The sequence below is a fragment of the Thunnus albacares genome, chromosome 18, assembly GCF_914725855.1.
Source record: "Thunnus albacares chromosome 18, fThuAlb1.1, whole genome shotgun sequence".
NCBI classification, from domain to species: Eukaryota; Metazoa; Chordata; class Actinopteri; order Scombriformes; family Scombridae; genus Thunnus; species Thunnus albacares.
In genome coordinates, this window is record NC_058123.1 from 19,559,158 (window position 1) to 19,574,600 (window position 15,443).

Sequence of the window (15,443 nt, forward strand, 5' to 3'; positions counted from 1 at the left end):
ATTGCTGTCAAGTATTTTCAGTGGAAGTACTTTCAACTGAATAAATAGTCCCTTGACACCTAGCTCAAAACCAGGGGAAAAAAAGCAAAACTCTTGTTTAATTTGGAGGACTTGTTATAAACTGGAATTGGATTAGGTTGGCAGATACTCAATATTCAAAAAAAAAAAAACCTGATCGGGGTGATCATACATGACGTCTGTATGTGTGTTTCAAGTGAACAGTTGTGTTTCTGTGCTCTTGAACATAATAGCTGTGTATTAGTGGGTACAGGTGCAACTAAAGCGCAGCAAGTTTGGATAGATAATGAGGCAAGAGGCCCCATTCATAGGAGCAGACAGTCAGATGTAAAGAGATGCAAAATGACTACAAATGACAACATTTTGCAGGTGAGCAAGAACTCTGAGGTGCTGCAGTTGTTTCAAAAACTGCAGTTGAACTTTGGTATTTACTTACACCGCAGCTGTAGAGAGCCTGCCTGACCCCTGTCTAAAGCTTCCTACCACAGCAGATCCACACTGACACTCTTCTGCACAGATATGCAGTTCATAATATGTATGAGGAGCTTTACTATTTATATAAAATATTATAGGAAACCATCAAAGTAAGCCTTTGCAGGTTATATTTTCTGTTCTGTTCTGATTTAAAACATCGTATCAGCCTGCTCTGCATCTGTGAGACATAGGAAAAAATAAACAAATACAAATTCTGGATTGGATTTGTTTGTGTATATTATATATTAAAAGACTCTGATTAATACCAAGATCAAAAAAAAAAAAAAAAAAATCAGGACATCCCTACTTTTAACTGAGCTCTGTGACTTTCCAACGAGAAATTTTAATTAATGCACAAAGTAAATCTTGTTAACTTCTGAGCCAACTATTATTTTCTGTCTTGCCCTACATTTCCTTTAGGACAGTAAGTAGCACTGTATCTAGATTGTATTTCATGCTAAACACATCGTGCAACATTAAAGGTCTCAGCTGAGAGCAGCAACAAGCAGCAATTTCCTTTCGATCCATATCTCCATACTGCAATATCTACAAGAGCCTCTGAACAATAAATCACTCATGAATTTAATTAGATGAATTGTATTAAACTGATCCCTCATCTTTTCAAATGCAACCCACAAGAAAAAAGACAACGACTGCCATTTTATCATATTTGAAAGTGTATTGACAGTTTTTACAAGGAAGTAGCTCCACAATATGTTTGTTGCAAGCCAGAAACACAAAGAGAAAGCTGTAAAAACAGCAGCTGAGACACAGAGGGGGGAAATAAAAACAGCTTCTCTTGTGAAAGTGGTGAGGTGCTGAAGAGAAAGACAGCTGGAGAGAGTGAATGGGAGAGAAATGAAAGTACCAAAAAAAAAAAAAAAAAAAAAAAAGACAACACAACCACAACACAATCCTCAATAGAGGGATACACTGTAGCCCTCTGGCAGCTTCACAATTAAGTAATACTGCAAAGAATGTCATTATCACTTGAGAGAAAATAAGAATCTGTCTTTTTAAACAGGATTCTGTACTGTATGAATTATTTACCCTACTTAAAATTCTCTGCACCAAAACACATGTCAACCTCATAGCTGATGAGCTGTTTTCTCAGTCATCTATGAAACCAGATATTTCTGCTTAAAGGTGAGCTTCACGCTTACGATGCTGCCCAAGACATGATATACCCGTAATGAATTTACTGAGGCTCCACATGAAATACATCTAAGATGAACATTGGGAGCAGAGGCAGGAGAATGACACATAGAAGGCTTATGTTATTGTTTTTAGCCATATTCACACAACTTTATAGCTCTAAAACACATTGTGTGGATCAGCTGTTGGTAATGTTCCTGTCCAACTCTCTGCTGTTTTATTTTTTGTGCAAGGTATTTTCAACACTTACCAATAATAAAATATGGAGCCAGTAGTAAACACTGCACAGGTAATTTTCAACAGTACAATTGCAGCAACAATAGGTACATCAGGTTGTGCAGGTGGTTTTGCTGAATGACAAAAGATTGAATCTATCAGAGGGGTATAATTTGTAAAGATAATAGGATGAATAGCAGGAATGACAGTATTGGTTTGTATTTCTCTGCTGGTCATGGTAGAAATTTGATGTGACAGCTGGAGGGACATTACTGGGAGAGGGGATGTGCCCGAATACAAATACGTTATTTGGCAAAGCACTAATAGTTTTTTTGTTTTGTTTTGGTTTTTTTTGTTTTTTTTTACGAATATTTGTTTCATACAAAGAAAAAAACACCCATTTCAAACACCGGCACACAGGTCAGTTACAACTCTATCTCAGTCTCTGTCCACTGCTCCACTGTTACGTCTATCAGCAGGTCTCAATTAGGGGAGTCACATCCACCTGCTACATTACGCACATTTCCTAATTCCATAATCTGTTGTTCCCCTTCTCCTTTCCACAAAGTTAGGTTGTAAAAAATAAGGAGTAAATGAAAAATGCAAAGCAATAATTGCCTTTTAAGTTCTTCCCTACACGTTACATGGTGTGTTGTCTCTGTGTTATGGGTGTATAAATAGGTAGAGGTCTGTCTGCAATGAGGCTAAAGTTTTAGCTCAGTAGTCAGCGCCGTCGTCTATGATCTGGGAGACTCCAGTTCAAGACCCAGTGTGGGGACCTCCTTTGTAAGGTAGTTTATTCATGAACACTTACTGTAACTTTATTTGTCACTTTAAATTTCTAAAATTAGCGTAATAAGAACAAAAACAGGATTTTTAAGCCTCTTTCCAATTTTATTCAAATTCAAATACAAATTCAAATAATTTTGCTGCCTCAACAAATATAGATACAAATACTAGGCTCTCTGCGCATCCCTAACTGGGAGATGGTCATTAATTTCCAGAAAAAAGCAAAATACCCTAAAAATTACATTTTAAGTAAAGATCATCTGGAGTCCCCGTTTGGAAAGTCATCATTTATTTTATTGTGCTTGACATGAAACAATGTTCAATAAATAGGTGAAATGGAATTGAATGGTGGAAATCATTTAGTATTATTTTTTATATATCATCATAAAACATGTGTCTTAGTTAATACTAGCACAACTATCCAAGATTGCTATTAATAGTTTGAGTCTTGAGTGACCAAGTAAAAGCAATCTTGTTTTGTTTTTTTACTAGCTAAAGGAAGTTTTGTAACAAATAAATTTAATTTATAGAATTCTTAAAGATGCTGAACAGTTAAAAAGAACCTTGAGGGTACAGTGTTGTAATGGAAAATATATATGCTATATTCAGATATCTTAACACCAAGTGGAAGCATATCTGCATGTCAATGTGGATCAGGCTGTGCCTGGCATGCACACATGTGGCCTCCCAGTCATATGCAAACAAACACACAGACAAGCTACCCTGTGAAAAAACTGTGAAATTACTGTGTGGGTGGCTGCAGAGGTGTTCGTCTGTTGAAGGTCCTAGATGATACTGTATGTGACATCACTGTAGAAAGCATTAGATACATACAGTTTTAAAAAACATTTATACAGCTATAAACATAGATACATTGAAATACTATTTTGTTAATGCTTTCATTCAAAAGGCATGTGTCAAAGGTATACCTAACAGCATTTATACCCTCAGTGCACACAAAGTGAAATATAATGTTGTAACCAAGCCCATCTGAGAAAAAATCCTCCACCTTTGTGTATTAATGGCATACTTGACCCGCTGAGTGTTCAAAATAATACAGGAGCTATTGTACTGCATACTATCATTTGCTCTTCAACTGAAGGGAGAAGAACCAGATGAGGAGAGTGAAATGAGATGTAGAGGAGAAATAATAGTGGCAGCAAAATGATATTATCAGGTATATGAGGCAGGAAAGAAATGAACAGCAGAAAAATCAGTAATCTCTGTTTGGGGATGAGGTTTTGTCTCAAACAGCTAAACAAGACCTTCAAATAAGCTTTAATAAACTCATAAAGAGGGAGAACAACTTCAGGAACAAAGATGACACAGGACACACAGACAAAACGGGGTCACACAGATGAAGGGATGATTGGTGCAACTCTGAGCGTCAGGAAATGGAAAGCTGCTTTCATGTGGACACTGGCAATTTAATCAGAGCTGAGTGAAAGGCGAGAAAGCAGCAGCTAGTTAAATGAGTAGAAAGGTGCAGAAGACACACAGATACACAAGTGTGTGTATGCACTCACAGGCACACACTCACACACATATATACACTTATGCCGTGGCCCACAGCCAGAAGAGAATAAGCTCCAAATTCCATCTGGTACAGTGAAAGCAGATCCTGTGTTCACTGAGTGGTTGGTGCTGCAGGCCTGCTGGGGCCAAATGCAGACTCTCCATTCACACTCTGTTGACCTCCATCAGCTGGAGCACTAACGCTTTTTGGACCCTGACCTACACTGCAGGCTTTCTGCATTCAGCTTTACACTAACCTTTTTTTTAGAACAGGTGCACTTTTACTATGTTGAGTGTGTTATGCTTCAAAGGAATTTCACTCATCATTCTTTTGTAAATGCATTGATTGGAAAGTGTAAAATATATTCTCTTTAAACACTGTTAATGAATTTTGATGCATTAAAATAGATGTTTTTATATTTTTATATCCACAGTGAATGAAGATGTAATTCTACAATTGATGAACACATTACAACTTTTATTAGGTGTCAAGCACTTAAAGTTCAGTGCTGAATTTGGGTGAGCTTCTGAACTGAGCTGCTAATGCATTACAGCAATTGTACTCTTGATAACACATTGAGGCATTTGGCTCACTGTATTCAAGAACCTTTTTTCATTAATAAAATGTAAGAAAACTAATAAGCTCACTCTGTCAAAATTGGTACACATACTTTTTGAAACTACACAATAAAAACCATCACTTTTTGCAGTTGAAAATAATGTATTAAATGTATTGTTAAAGGTAGAAAACAAAGGCAGGCGAATGAGAGGCAGAGTAAACAAAGTTGTGCTGTAGCTTACAATCCATGGGCAGACAGCATGTTATTAGCAGTGGTATTGAAGAGTAAAGACCAAAACAGCATCTAAACAGACTGAAGTGACGTTAGTAGGTACGTTTATATGCTGTTTAATGTGCTGCAGCTGACAAGCTAATGATATGTTTCTTTGTTTGGTCATTGTTCAAAAATCTAAGGTGCAGAACAAGATGTGTGTTCATTTTTGTAAGTAAGAAAAGAAAGAGACTTCAGCAGGAAAGCTAATCTGAATTATTTTTCAAAGTCTGTGGCTCTTGTGTTGTGTAGCAGGCTGTTGTCTGTCTGTTAGTCAGTGTGATTGTTTGCCTGTGATAGAACAGTGATGTTAGGGCTTTATGCAAATATGGTTTAAAACTAAGCGATTTAATGGGCTGTATGGAAGCAAGTTCTCCATCTAAGTAGACTAATGGGCAATAATGGTATTCCAACTAGTTAATGCAAAGATTGGAGGCACCACCTTGAAACCAAGAAACATAAAATATAAATTTCTTCCGTAAGGTGTCTGATGAGGTAAACACAGAACATTCAGTTTGACTTTGTGACAGACTGATAAAGCTATGGATAGTAATAATATATAGGGAAAAGAATTGTTCGCTATCTCATGTATCTTAGGGTAAGATGGAGCATGAGATCAACAAGTCAATTGGTGTGGTGTCAGTGTCATTGGTGTGGTACTGGACTGTTGGGGTGAAGAGGGCACTGAGCCTGAAGGTACTGCCCTGGATTTACCAATTGATCTTCCTTTTTATAGTCATCTAAGGTCAGGAGCCCTTACACTGTCTCAATTCGGATACATCTGTTAGTACACTTTCATATAGTACACTGTGTACACTATGTACTTACTTGTGTGTGAATTTCAACAGGGTTGTGTTGGCTGTTGTGCACTTACCTGAAATGACGATTGCAAGATTTGACCATGTATTCTTCTCTCTGCTTTAAATGGCGAATTGCAACCTGGCAGAGCATCATATGTTCATGTATATGTATCATATAACATTTGACTGCGATTGTCACCCGCCAAAATATCACATTTTATTCAAAGTAAGAAAAACATGCTTTTAAGGCTCTCATTCTGCAGTTGGAACAGCAGCGTACTTGCTTACAGCACCAGCTCAGCTTCAACACAACTACCTGACTGTACTGTGAGAAAATAATCTCAACTCAAAGCTCCACTAACGTTTTTTTTCTCACAAATAATTAACCTCATTGACAGAGAGATGCAGTAAATTATGTTATTCAGTCTGTAATGTAGCTATAATAAAAATCCAAACTGTTATGTAGCTTGATAAAATAAAAGGAAATTTAATATAGACTGATCTGTTCATTTTAATACATTCATATTTATTGAAATGTGGTGATATCTGTATATATAGAGCCCCAGAGGCAGTGCTGTTGTTCTGTCCAGTAAAAACATGAAGCTTCACTTTACATTCAGACAAACTAATGTGGCAACTACAATTGTGAGATTTCATCTGTGAGACCAACATTTATCTTCCAAAAGGAATTATATTATATATCAAAATGCTATGTGTAGCTGCACAGATCAGTTCATCAGATCACTTTTCTCCTAGGTATGACGACGCAGCAGGGTTGGGTTGCTGCTGTGAGATGACCACCTGGCCACCTGGTCACCTGGCCAGCTGTGGCTGCTCACATGTCCGAAAACATTGCAACAGATTTACAAACAGGCGTTATTTCAATCCAATCGCCAGAAGAAAACGTTGGCATTGAACATTTCTACAAACCACAGAAACGTTGAATATATACGTTTCAACACGTGTAATACGTATCACATCAACATTTCTACAAACGTAGCATATTAACATTTCTACATGTTGAATAATGACGCTTTATGATGTGACAACGCTGTGGTTAAGGTCTGGTTAGGTTTAGGTACAAAGACCACTTGGTCAGGGTTAGGGAAAGATCATGGTTTGGGTTAAAATAAAAATAAAAAATAAAATAAAAACGTCCTGACTTCTCACTAAAAACACCTGCTTTTGTCGGTTGAAACGGGAAGCGGGCATTGGTTTTGAGGTGGTCTCAAAACTTACTCTCTGCTGATTTCCAACTTGCTGCCAAGAAACTTACTAACCAACCACCGGCCACTCCTCCTCCTAATAGGAAAGATCAGCTCATATAGATCACATGTGAACTACGTCACTTTAGTAATGTTGAGATGATACATATTTTGGAAATGTTGATATGATACGTTTTGTTGAAATGTTAATATGCTACATATTGCAAGTGTTGAAATGTAGATATTCAACGTTTCTGTGGTGTGCAGAACTAAACTGCCAACGTTTTATTCTGGTGACCAGGCTGATTATTTGTATAAACTGACCACATATTGGAAATCTACATGGTTACTTTCTTGCCTGAAAAAATATTAAAACTTAATAAAGTGACATATGAACAGTCCTATAGCGAAAATTACAACAACTGTTAGTCTGCTTTAAAATCTCTGTTAGGTTGGCAATTCCTCCCCTTCCACTACATAGCCAAGATAGTAACCATTGAGGGTGAGAAGTGTCCAGTTCCACACTCAACTTTTTGATCGTTATGAGTGCATCATCTGGGTACACAGTGCACTGCATATTGCCATAATTGTCAATGTGAACGCACTTATGCACTCAAAATAGCAAATGTAAGCATGGAAGTATGCGAATTGAGTCACAGCATTAGTCTGCTGCCATTGGACCTGAATAAGTGACAGAAAATGGATGGATAGATGGATGGATAGATGGATGGATGGATGGATGGATGGATGGATGGAATAACTGAGCAAATCTAAATGCTACCATCTGTTGTGTTATGTTGCCCCCACAAACAATTCTCCACCAGGGCCAGCGGGATGAGCTGGTCCATCCCAAATTGCACAAACAAATAATTCATCAGTTTATTCTGGCCTGCCTTGTTGCAGCTCTGGTCAGTGGGAAAACATTCCCAGCTGCCACACATACAGTACAATAAGATGAATAGACACAGCTTTCTGTCTCCCTGCAACACTATTTTACACACAACTGAAATCCAGAAAGGAGACTGTAGGCCACTGGTCAAAACATCCTCATTAGTGCCAGTGAATATACACAAAATTGTGAAGTGTCTCTGCCTTTTTCCAAGATTATTGGGCTTCTCCAGCAAAAATCCAGGGGACATACTTATGCAGCGAGACACTGAGTGCCATCAGAACTGTCAAAACTAATGTAAGATACACCATCATCTGCCATTACTATGATATGTGTGAGGAAAGTACTAGTTTCATGTAAAGCTGGGGTAAGCCATCAAGTACTATAATGATGAACGCTGAAAGGCTTTTTCTTTTCTCATCAGTGAACAAATGTGAATTTATTTTGTCTTATGTAGAATTTCACGCTATTTATTCTTGCATGGGCGTATATGTGGGTATGGACAGTGGGGACATGTCCCTACCAATATTATTACCAATCTCAAACAACCTAGCCACTTTAACTCCAGGTAAAATCTCTGCAGAGTTGCCAGGTTTGTGTATTTTTTGTAAAAAAAGTGCACTATTATGATGAGTGAAAGAGCAGGATATGGGGGATACTCGATCTGATGATCTGGTAACCCTCAACTTCAAGCTGTCTGCATTGTTGACTAGCAGCAACCTGGCAGCAGCAGCAGTAGTGGAGTCGGTGAGGTGGGGAATCTGAAGTAGTTAGTATTTATAGTTTAAACATTCCAAATGTCACAGAATTGAAAACGACTTCACTTGACAAAACTAAGATCATTTGATATTATATTTCATTTCTAGTGTTAGGTGTTGTTAGCTGATTTGTGATTGTTGCTTAGACATGCTGTTTAATCAAACAACTTTATTACTGTTGGTGAAAATTCCTCCCAAAAGCAAACTAAGACATCTGGTCCTTTTTAAAGAAGAATAAAAGTATCAGTGACTGTTAAGCTTATAAGAATGTTCTGTAATCAATCCTAACATTAATATTTGAAATTACTGGGAGAAACATTAACTATTTAATGCCATCTCTCCCCTTTTCCATGAGTGGATCAAAGCAGAGTTATTACTGCATATGTATCATTAAGATATGAACATTATTTCTAACATAATTTAGCCATACCTTGTCCAACTGATTTGTTTGTGACTGCCAGGCATCATTTTATGATGAGCTGCAGTCTGTCAGGTGAGATCTGGTGTCAGAGTGAAAGATCTAGCCATATGTTCAGGAGTTAAATAAAAAATAATACAAATAGAAGTCTTTGAGAGGATTTAAAGATAGGTTTGATCTCTGTCACAAAACTCTTGAGTCGTGTCACCCAAATCCACAAACTGAAAGAAGGACAGGTTTCTATATGTTTATTTTATCATTTATTGTGACAGTCTATGATATGTTATTTTTAAATATTGATTTTGGTCTCAGATTTATAGTTAAGTAGTCTATCATTAAAATAAAATGTAAAAATCAGAGACACAATCATGATACAAGTCCGGTTTCAGTCAAGTCAGCAAATCCATATTCAGTGTGCCTATGAAAGAGGAAAAGAGTGATAGAGAACAAGTACATGTACACAATTACTTTGGCCGTCTGACAAACCTATGTCCTTGTATTCTTGTCAAATATATTTCAAAAATGTCAAAACAACATGTTTCATTATTTCTTATATTGTTCAAACAATCAAAACAGCACATTGGAATGGGATTTTCATGCGGGAGAGTGGAATGAATATGGCTCAATTTGGTATGTCGGTATGAAACCGCACAAAGAAAAATAGCTTCATGCATTTAATAGGACACATTCAAAGCAGAAAGTTTGCATGTGCAGTCTCCAGCGTGGAGTCTCGGAAATTAATTTTCAAACTTGACATGGAGAACATGCCAGAACACATAAGATTCAGCTGATTTACAATGCTACAGCAAGATTCAGTCTTATTCAATCCAAGATTCAATCTGTTGGTGCAGATGAATTTTCACAATTTATTCCACACACAATGCCACCGTTCTGCCTGTAGGCTGTGGGTGAGCGTGAGTGGAAGCAGCAATGTTTGAAGAAGAAATCTGTGATGAAGATAAACAAACTGACCAAATCATCTCACCTGACAAACAAACACCCACTACAACTGAGATTAAGATACTTTTCTTATAATTACATCTAATTATCTCACATCAATGCAATGTTTTTTTCTTTCCTTCAGTGCCTCTTTACCACATAAAACAGCTGGAGTTTATAATGATTTACTGCTCTGACTGGATTCGGAAATATTTCAGTCGGAGCTTATTAGTCAATTTCAAACACATCCAGTGTTTTTGTGTGTATATCCTACTGTACGCACAAGAAGAAAACCAAAATGTTTGTCACAAATGGCTGTTCACTTTTCACTCACTTTTTTATTCAGACACATGAATGGCTCTTCACTTTTACATATCAAACAACAATTTTTATATATGTTTTTATGTATCCAGGGTGTACCCTATCTCTCACTCAGTGCATGCTGGGATAGACTCTTATACATCCTTCCTGTATAAGAACAAAGATGAAAAGGAAAGGCCTAATGAGTTGACGTCTTTTTCGCTCAGAGACAGCAAAATCTGTCTGGTCGATACTTTTCCCAAAAATGAATGGCACACACAAAGCAGCCTAAGCTGTACTTTTTTCTCATTATTTATTTCTCCCTCTCTATCTATATCTCAGTATTGTGCATTTCTTATTTATTCCAGCCATTCACTCTTTTACAGGCTTTCTAATTTGACTCAGTTTTCAAATCAATGACAAATTGTACTTTGTTGCCAAAACATAACAAGGACTTGTACACACAAAAGAAACAGAGCAAATGTATTACAGCAAAATATAGAAATCAAACAACACACTCACACTTACATTGTTTTCCCAAAATCCCACCAACCTTCGTGACTTTTCAGGTCACCCTAGAACTGCCTATGTGCATCCAGGCCAGCAGTTCCTGGTTGTTTTTCATAAACATTTCTTTTCACTGTGAACAATAGGAAAACTGCTAAGTATTCTCTTCTTTGTCCTCTTTTCAGTTGGTAAAAAATAAAATTGTGCATCACAGCCCACATCTGCCAAGGAGTAGAGCAGACACAGACAGCTGACCAAATTGTTATGTAATGATCACAATATCATCAAAATCAACTTAAATAGAGATTAATGAGGCTATATCGACATTTAAAATGAGTGATCACAGAGTACGCTAGACGCAACAGAAATTCTTTCTTAACTTTTGTGCCACACAGCCCCTCACTGGGGAGCTTACATCATTGTTTTTCAAAAAAAAAAAAAACACCAATCTGACATTTTAAGATTTATACACTCTGGGGACCGTTTGGGAAAAGCTCAGTGTCTGAGTGAGAAAAACTGTTTTTTACTGTTGATGGAAGACAGAAACAGGGAGAAAAAGATGCATTCTTAAATTTAACCAGTTTATGGTGGACACATATTTAGAAACAGTGATAGGCTACTATTCTGATGCTAATTTACCCAATCTATATTAAAAAAAAAGTAAAATAATTGTCCAATGAAAAGACAAAAGGTAGGATAGAAAAACAGTTCCAAAAGTGAAAGCTGATTAAGTAAAATCTAAGCAAAATTAAATCACTGTCAGAAATGTGTCTTTTTAACAGTTTAACAGCAGGGAAGCTTGAGAAAAAGGAAGCCAAGTGAGACTAAAAACTGTCACTCTCCCTCTAAACACTATGAAAAACAAATCCTGTTGGTACTATTTTAAATGCAAATTTAACCTGGTTGGATATGAAGTGCCAGAATTCAACAAAACCACATATTCAGTTTCTTTTTTCACTGCAGGATGACATTTAGACAACAGATTTGTGTTCAAATGAAAAAGAAACAAAGTAACATCTTGCTCCCGTTGGCCTATGGAGAAAACACTCCTGGCTTTAATGTTATTGGTTGGATTTACTGTTAACAACATGCACTTCTGCTCATGCAGTGAACACAGACTGTATGAAAGCAGTCATACATGGAAATAATTCTAAATCTGAAGCAGGTTGTTGGCTTTTCTCACCAGTTTGATCCAGCAGGTGTATATTATCAGGCAGCTGCAGTTAATTGAGTATAACAGCTCTATAATCATCAATTGATAGTCTGCATGCTGCCCATTCAGCTGATATTGTCATAATCCACATTAATTGAAGATAAATGAAGACCCTGAGTGTGCTCGTGCACACTCAGGAGACATCACTCAGTCCTTTTAATAAATCCTTTTGTCTAGAAGAACGGACAGCAACCAGTGAAAGGACTGAGTGATGTGAGGAAATATCAAGTTGGCAAACAGAAAAGTGCAGAGTTAGACAGACTTTCTCATAGTTTCAGCAGCTAAAGAATCCACAGAAGGACCAGCAGGAGCTAATAACTAATTACAGTAGGCACAGCTGCTGCTCACTCGAGCAGGAAGACACTGGCATGTGGGAAGACATCTGGTGGGCAGGTAAGGAAACAAAGAGCCTGGGAAAGAACAAGGAAGATAAAAAAGAACATACATAAGAAAATACAAGCACCATTAATTGGAACATAACATGTCACTGTGTACGAGTTTATTACTGGTGCATTTTGCATAAGTTAAACAGTATAATATATGCCCAACAAACCACTCAATCCTGTGTTATATTTTATAATAAGCAAAGTAATAAATCTTTGTCTTTGTTGCCTAAACCTGCACACATTCAACAGAGAGGTGGAAAATGGAAGGTTAAAACAAACAAAAAAACGGAAATAATTTTTATCGCTCATATGGATCATTTGGAATCATTGGCTAAAGTTTTCATTAACGTAAGAGAACTTGTTGGAATACCGTAACAGAGTGTCAAAAGAGGCAGGAGAGACAGAGCAAGAGATCTGAGATGATATTCAAATCTTTTTAAAAATCTGTCCAGCAGAGTGAAAAAGAGGCTATGCTCATTTAACCTTTACTAATAAGGAGGGAGAAAAAATGACAGGCAGACAGAGTCACAGAAAGGATGATGAATGAGCAGAGAAGAGAGGAAGAAATAGAGAAACAGCAAAGCGAGAGAGAGAGAGTGACTGAGAGAAAGTGACTGAGAGAGAGAGAGATAGAGAGACAGAGAGAGAGAGAGCAAAGACAGAAACTACTTTATTAAGGATGGTCACTGAATATCTGGAGGAGGAACAGGGAGGAGACCAAATAAACGACAGCCTCCCCCTTCGATCCTGTTCATCTCTGGCTAGTTCACATACTGTAAGTGTTTTAAAAACTAGAACTCAAATTGTTCCATCTGTACAATTTACTCAAAGGATCATCAGAATGGCACCATAAAGTAGGTATAATTACAGCCAACTAATGACAAATTGGCTTGAATTTCCAAGAAGAAAATTAATGCAAGAGAATGTGGGTGCAGCAAGTGATATAACTCATAGATGGCAGAATTAAAATGAAGCTGTTTAAGTGCTTCTATTTCAGCATATTCCCAGTTTAAACTTGACTCATTAAATTCTTATCAAACGTTTACAAAACAACCAAATTCCAACAGTTTTTGTTGGCTCAAAAATCTTACACAATTAGGATGATTCCTCATGTAATGCTGTCATTAATAATTAATTAATCATGAAGCTGTTATTAAAATAAACTAAATTCACACTGAATTCACACATAGAGTAACTCATCATTTTACAACCACTTGTTGGGTGCTGACTGAAGGTAAATGGGAAATAAAACAGAAGAGCTTATTACTAGTTATATATTGCTGTTAATAAAAAGGTGAATAGAAGATTATACACACTGAAATGTGCCATACAAATGTAAGAAACATCTGCAAACATGCATTCAGAAGTTAATTCTAAATTTATTAAATTAAAAGTAATTGATTCATCAGCTGTCTGAGTTAGCCAATTCAAGTTAGTATCTTCCAAAGTCAGTTACAGTCTATTTAAGATGAAATTCCTTCTTTATATTTGCCAGGACTGTGTTGATTGACATGACTGTTCTGTTGTGATGGATACTTGGTATAAATTCATTGTTCTCACGTGCCAGTTTGTTCTTGGTAGTATATTCAACCCTGTCTAGATTTGTCGGTCCTTGCACAGTTTGTATGTTTCAGATACTACCTGGAAACAAAATAAAGTTGACACCTATGAAGACTACACTTTGAAAATTCCTGCTTTAAATCTGTATGGCAGCACTGCGGGATTACTGAAAGATTTTAATCATATCTGCCTCCCTTCAATTGGTATTACTGCTCCCTGTAAAACTGAGACAATTAGATCTGACAAAAGATCCCTGAGGATAAATGATCTGCTTAAAGAACATTATATGCCCCATTATATGTCTCTGAGCTAATAACTATCAAGAGACACAAACCAAGGTTCCTCTTCATAGTCTTATTAATGCTCATCAGACCATCCTATTATGATGACTGTGAGAAAATCTTATGCTTCTTTGTTTATAAGGCTGAAGGTATTTGAAGATATGTTGCTGCTAATTCCATGAACAACTGTGCCCCAACTCACTGTAAGACCTCGTAGACATACAGTGGATATACAAATGGGACACTTCTTCGGCCCATTATTAAAGCACATTAAAAATAATAATTGACCGATCATACTTAATAGGCTCTGAAATGTATATGTCAACATTACAACTATACTTGCTTGAATGTACCACAGTTTAATCATACAGGCCATTTACAGCATGGTAATGATGCATATGTTACAGGCACCAGAGTTAATGTTACAGGCACCAAAACAAACATTACCAGCATTGCATAGCCTGGCATGGCAGCCACATAAAAACACACATATACACACACACACACACACACTGGTGCATGTCCCTTAAAGTGACTTCAGTCATACCCACACACACACACACACACACACACACACAGCTGACAGACGCAACAGCACAGCATATGGATAGAGGTACACAAGCACCCACATGCTCAGTAATGGTTAAAATGACACCTGAACATAGCCTGGCACAGCGGCCGCATAAATCTCACACGTACACACACACACATACTGGTGTGTGTCCCTGACAGTGACTTCAGTCATACCCACACACACACACACACACAGATGGCAGACACAGCAACATCAGCATAAAATCCAATTATACACCCAACAAAAACTATACCCAATAAACAATAATATTGAAATAGGCAATAGGCTACTACAGTCTGAAATGGTAAATTAGCTTACTTTTGATGATTACAGCAGGAGACGATGGGGCTTGGTTTTGAACTGAAAAATGATTTCATTATAGTCCAATGCTTCAGTCAGTTCTCTTTGAAAGAAGAGCGGGGAGAAAGAGTTCAGTCTGTATGTCATCACTGATGCCCTGATGCCAGCTTTTATCCGACAGACAGTTGAAAAGAGTCTTTTAACAGTACAGTGTGATGCTGCTGCTGACGGAGAAAGGGCTGAATTAGCAGCCATGTATGTGTTGTTAATACTTGGCACTTGTTGAGGAGAAACTGGTGCAGGAGTAGGTGTCTTG